The 6,323-nt window shown below is 40.3% G+C and overlaps 1 protein-coding gene across 4 annotated transcripts in view; it reads right to left on the bottom strand.

The window, feature by feature from the left end:
* LOC113202755 (uncharacterized) overlaps nt 1–6,323 on the bottom strand; it is a 23,848-nt gene that overhangs the window by 533 nt on the left and 16,992 nt on the right. Inside the window, exon 4 of one of the 4 annotated variants that reach the window (XM_052269776.1) lies at nt 4,718–4,997. The exons of 1 other annotated variant lie outside the window; for it this stretch is intronic. The gene's annotated coding sequence lies outside the window, so the exon portion shown is untranslated. Of the gene's footprint in view, nt 1–4,717; nt 4,998–5,750; nt 6,082–6,323 lie in introns of those variants that run through there. 2 more of the 4 variants (XM_026417132.2, XM_026417131.2) reach the window with 2 other exon arrangements.

The following is a 6,323-nucleotide window of genomic DNA, read 5'->3' as shown; positions in this document are numbered from 1 at the left end:
CGAAAGGGTTTGAGTTTGAGTTTGAGTTTTATTGCCACTGAACATAGTACATGTTATGGACATTAATAAATATAATAAATAAGATAAAATATTAAATAGTAAAACATTTGAGTAAAATTGTAAAGTTAAACACCATTAAAATCTTTTGCACTATACAGACATGCCTGTGTTAGGCTTAATTTCACATGATTTTTGAACTTTTTATAGTTTAATTTTCTTATTTGTTGGTCAATTTTATTGAAGAACAATACACCACAGTAGAATACATTTTTTTGACTAACTGATAAAAGGTTTCTATCCGGGACTAGATGATTCCTTTGGCGGGTATTGTGGTCATGTTTTTCAGCAGTTGTCTTGATCTGTTTCTCATTCTTTTTGATGTATTTTAGAAGGTCATAAATGTACAAGGCTGGTAGGGTCATTACTTTTGCTTTTAAAAATAGTGGTTTGCAGCTCTCAGTTTGGGGTACATTGTACACTGCTCTAATTGCTTTCTTTTGCAGCCTGAATATGTCTTCTTTCATTGAGGTGTTTCCCCATATTAGTGTACCATAGCTTATAATTGAGTGGAACATACCATGGTACGCCAACATTGCAGTTCTTTCATTAGCTATGTTCCGTATTCTTTTTATACCAAAAATTGCTGAATTTAGTTTGGGTATTAGGTATTCTGCATGCTTGTTCCAGCGCAGGAACTGGTCAATGTGTACTCCGAGGAATTTTGCTTCTGGTACCCTTTGTTCGGTAAATGTTGCACTGTTGATGATTGATGTGTTTTCATTTGTTCTAAACTGTACAATATTTGTTTTTGATTCATTTAGTATTAGCTTGTTTTTATTGCACCACTTTTTCATTTTTTCAAATATTTTTTTAATCTTTTCCTCCAGTTCTTCAGAGTTACTTGCTTCAACTAAGATACTGACATCATCAGCAAAGTTGACAAGGTGACCATCACTTATGTATTTTTGTAGTTCATTTATAAAGAGTAGGAATAGTAGTGGACCTAACACCGATCCTTGCGGAACTCCACATTTTATGTACTCTGGATTAGACCTATAGGCTTTGGTTGTTTCCCCGTCACTGTGGTTGATTTCCACAATTTGTTGCCGTTGATTGAGATATGATTCCATCCAGGCCTGTATGCTACCTCTTATACCACATGAACCAAGCTTCTTCAGGAGTATTTTGTGGTCAACTAAATCAAATGCTTTGGACATGTCAAAAAATATTCCAGTCAGTAGTCTCTTCTTATCAAATGAGTTATATATTTGTTGTATGAAATCCACAATTGCATCTGAAGTACTCTTGTCTTTAATAAAACCAAATTGGGTATCAGAGAGGATGTTATATTTGTAGAGGTAATCCCGTAACTTCTGTTCCATTATTATTTCAAAAATTTTTGAGAAGGTAGTGATATTTGAGACTGGTCTATAGTTTACTTTTTCCGTTTCTTCTCCTTTTTTATATATTGGCATAACTTTGGATAATTTTAGTAGGTCTGGGAATATACCTTCATCAAATGATTTTTGTACCAGGTGCTTTAGTGGTTGTACTAGTGGTAGATGACATACTTTAATTATTTCATCACAGACTTCATCGTATCCAGAGCACTTTTTGTTTTTTAGTTTTGCTATAGCTAGTATAATATCATTTTCTGTGACTTTACTTAAATACATTGAGAATTCTTTTTCTCTATTTATAGTGCCTTCTTCATTATAATTATTTTCTTTCAGTTTTTCAGCTAGAGTGCAGTAGTATTTATTAAATTCTTCTGCTACAGTTTGTGGATCTGTAGAAACTGTGTTATTTTCTAATTTGATTTTTATATTTTTGTGTTCTGCTTCTGGTTTTCCCATGTGTTTATTAATTAACTTCCATACTGCTTTTGACACATTTTTTGCATTTTTGATTTCATTTTCTATGAATTTTGCCTTTGCTGTTTTTAAAACCTTTCGGTATATTGTCCTATACTTTTTAAAATATTCCATATGGTTCGGATCTTTTCTTTCCTTTGTCTTCCTACATAGTTCCCTGAAATTCCTTGATGTAATTTCAATTCCTTTTGTGACCCACTTTTTGTTTTCTTCATGACCTATCTTAATCCTCTTCACTGGGAAGTATTTGTCATACAACCCTATAAAAGTTTTGTGAAAATTTGCAAACTTTTCATTAACATGATCTGCTTCATATACCTCCGTCCATTTTTGTTCTTCAAGTTCCCTCAGAAATAGGGCTATTTTTGGTTGTGGGTACACTCTTTGATATCTGTATTTGATTCTTTTACTATTCTCATTTTTATTGAAAGAGACATACTGCAAGTAATGGTCTGAGATTCCTGCTTCTACGCTGCATTCACTTCTGAATTCTTTCATGTCTACATTAGTTATTATATGGTCTATTGCAGTCTTACAGTAACCCATGTCTCTTGTGTACTTGTCAGTTGTGGTGTATAACCCTTCTTGAGACAGAAAATACTCAAACTCTTTCCTTATGTTCATTTTGTTCTTATCACAGGTCATTATGTCAATGTTTATATCTCCACAAATAAAAAGGTTTTTGTTCATTTTAATTTTTTTGAGACATTTTGCAAGTTGTCTATAAAATATTTCCAGGTCCCCTTTTGGTGGCCTGTATATACATATCACAGTGTTCTTTTCAGTCTTTATCGCTGTTGATTCAAAGTTACCTTCCACGTTTAATTCTTGTATAGGGATCTCCTTGTATTGCACTCCTTTCTTCACATAAATAGCAGCTCCCCCACCACCTTGTTTTTCCCTACAATAAATTGAGCCACACACATATCCTTCTATCATGTTCCTTGCAGTTCCAGGGGTATTTAGTTTATGCTCTGTAACACAGAGATTTTGTATATTCATATCCTTGCACATCAATTCAAGTTTATGGGTTTTGCTTGTTATCCCGTTCACATTTATGTGACATATATTACTATTGCTTAGTCTTGGTAAGGCTTTCTGTTCAGTGGCATCTTCTAAAAAAAATTATTTTCTCTTACTTCACTCTCCTCACTTTTTCCGTATTTTGTGTTTGGTTGACTCGATTCATCTTGATTCATTATTGTATAAGCCAGTCTCTCACACAATATATTTTTGCCTTTCATATTTAGATGCAGTCCTTGCTTGGTGTAGCAGAGTTTATTTAATTTTTCTGTTGTGGCATCAAATTGAATAGGAGTGTTCTTGCATTTTTCACTAATATAGTCATTGGCATTGCATATCGTATTATTCAGATACTCTTTGTCATATCTCACTGGAATGGCAGTCATCAGTACTTTGACTTTTTTTGAGGCTTGATGTATACTATACATTGCTTCATCTATATCTTGTTGCGGTGATTGCTTGGGTGTTTTAATGCTGTTGGTTCCTCCTATTATTACCACTATGTCATTACTATTTAGATCTTTGGTTAATTCACTTATTGGCTGTGCTACTTTTCCTAGTGTTGCATTCGGCTTTATAAATCCCACTACTTTGTAGTTACTTGGTAATTTGGTGGCAAGCTTTGCTGATAGGTCTCTTCCATGGCTGTCTGCTAGTAACAACACTTTGCGTTTCCTTTTACTTCTTAATTTTGTATTGTATTCATCATCATTCTGTAGCGCCTCTGTCTCATTAGTATTTTCCAGGTTTTGCAGTATACTAAACCTGTTGTTTGTGGTGATGTCATTTCTTCCATTGATGTTTATTTTGCTTTTTGCTTTGAATGGCTTTGGTGATTGGCTCCATGTGAATGATAGGTTAAGTTTATCTCTATTGTTTTGGCAGAGCTTTTCCACTTTTTGATTTGATTGACTATGTGCCTCTCTTTCCACCTCATTAAGTGTTTCTTCCATTAGGATCTTCATTTCTTTGAGTTCATTTCTCAATGATACAATCTCCATGAGTCGAACATCTAACTTGTCGCTTAGTTCATTCACTTGTGTTTTCAGCTTCTCATTTTCATTTTTGAGTGTTGTCATTTTATCATTTTCATTATCATTTCTCGTCTCAGTCTCCTCAATCAAGCGAATAAAATAAACATGGGAATGCGCTGCTGCTTGACCAAGGTGATCAGCTGATGAAGCCTCTTGTTGCTGCCGAAAGAAACACCCCGTAACAGCAGCAGCGGTGGCAGTAGCGGCAGCGGCCCGGTCCACGACCACCGCAGCAGCATCAGCGGCGGCCGGCCGCGTGGCCAAGATGGCTCCCGCGCGCGTTACCATAGCGACCGTGGCGGTGGAGGGGGGAAGAGCGCGGGGCGCGGGATGGGAGGGGGTGAAGAATCGCCCGCGCGCCGCGCCAGCCGAGCCGAGCCGACCGACCGGTTTTTCGGCATCGGCGCGGCATCGACAGCCGTACGAGGAAGAGGAGGGGGAGGGGAGGGGAGGGGGAGCGACACAATAGGGTGCTCCATGGTCGTCGCAATGAGTGGGGACCCCGCCAGCCTGCCGCTCTGCCGCTTATAGAGTTGCCACCCGTTTCAAACGCAGCAAACGGCTCTGTTCCTATCACTTGCTCTGGATACCCAGTTTCTTTTGCACGTCCCCGCCTATATCGCCTATAGCCGGAACTAAAACATACCTAATGATTTTAAAGTCCGAAATTTTTCCGTAAAACATTCGAAATTTCTCCAAATATTAAAGTATTGCCAAAAAATTTGAAAATAAATAAAACTAACAATACAAATCAAGGAAATTCGAGGAAAAATTTCAAAAAAAAACTTGAGTAGAAAATTATAATCCCCAAGCATGCATCACCAATGCGTCAACATATTCTATCACAGGTGCGAATATGTGGCGTGAGGTGCGGCGCCACCAGCCTGGCGGACTAAGCTGATGGCCCTTTACGCTGCGCTCCACGACCTCGCCGAGCCATTCCGTTGATTGCGAGAACCGTTCCCATGATGACGTAGCAGTTCATTGATCCGAAAAGCAGGGGGAGACGGTGGGGTGCAAGGGGTTGGTGAGAGGCCACATTCCTCTGGGTAGTGTTGTTTTGTTCCTGAAATTCAATTAGAAACTGTAAGTCGTGTCGTTGGTACAGTCGTGATTTCGATAAACGATGGTTAGTTGCGGGGTGTATAACAAACTATGAGTTACGAATTTGAAATAAAATACGTAAAAATGCATTAATGTGTTGTGTGTGGGCGCATTTTCCTCGTGTGTTCACAGTTATGCCAGGAGCACAGAGGCCCTTGAACGATTTCACCCGCAAGTAACTTAAAAGCGAAGCGTTGATGAGGGTGACTTTATGGTAATGTCCCCGTCGCCATAGGATTTGGGGCGCGCGGGGGCTGGGGAGCATGTTATATGACATGTGGCAAGCGTTATGACGAGATGGGTTTATAATCCCCATAAAGCGGTTTGGCCGGGGGGTCGCCATGGCGGCGACGCCTTTCCATACCGGAGGCGGGCGCGAGGGACGCGGCCGTGCCGGCTGAGCATTCCGCGGATTGTCCGTGCTGGACTAACTTTTAAATTATGGCGCCAACACGACGCGGGGAGCCGAGCCCCAAGCCCAGCCACTGCCGTGTGTGGGAATAAATAAGTGGATTCTGAGGGTCGTATTGCAGGCAGCAGCAGGGGGCTGGGGTCCAATGTTTAAATTAACAGAACTATGCTGATATTAACTAATTGACCCCCCCCCCCCGAAAAAAACAAAAAAACAAAACGAGAGGTAGACTGTATGACAATAAAAATAAAGGTAACAATTTTAAATAACCGCGAATAAACGTGCGTTTTCCCAGATTAACACTTTAACCATTCCTTGTTAATTTTATTTATTAACCAAAACAATACATACTCAGAAATAACGATTTCATGCCGGACCTTTGGGCATTGAAGCAAGCAATGGCCCCTGCGAAAAGTTCTTGTTGCAGCAGTGCCTTTTACACCATTGTATGTATGCAGATTTGACAACCCGTGCGCAAAAGCGTCCTCGGTCATGGGCTGCGTGCGATGCGATGCATAACAACCAGTCGAGGGGAGCAGTGAAGCGGCGACCCGTTCGGCTGTCTCCGAGACATCAGTCGGATCGGGAGACGGGCGCGCCACCGCCGCCCTAGAGGGAGGCCAGGGCCATAAAACTGGACGCATAAAGAAAAAGAAAAATAATGAGCGATATAGACGAATTTCAGATTGCAACGATGACGTAATTGAAACGAGCGGCGTCGCATGAACGGGGACAGTCGGCTGCAACTCTTTGGGCCATTTTCGCGCGTAAATCGTCGCCCAATCCGCGGCGCCCGCTCGAGGCCGTAAAACAGACTCTGAGTGGCTTTTGAGTGTTTTTTGAGTGTCGGTGCGGCCAGTCTCAGCACGCCGCCCA

Source organism: Frankliniella occidentalis, unplaced genomic scaffold, assembly GCF_000697945.3.
Source record: "Frankliniella occidentalis isolate FOCC.00 unplaced genomic scaffold, Focc_3.1 Scaffold102, whole genome shotgun sequence".
In the NCBI taxonomy this organism is placed as follows: Eukaryota; Metazoa; Arthropoda; class Insecta; order Thysanoptera; family Thripidae; genus Frankliniella; species Frankliniella occidentalis.
The sequence above is the reverse complement of the archived record's forward strand: the minus strand, read 5'-3'. Positions and strand labels throughout refer to the sequence as shown.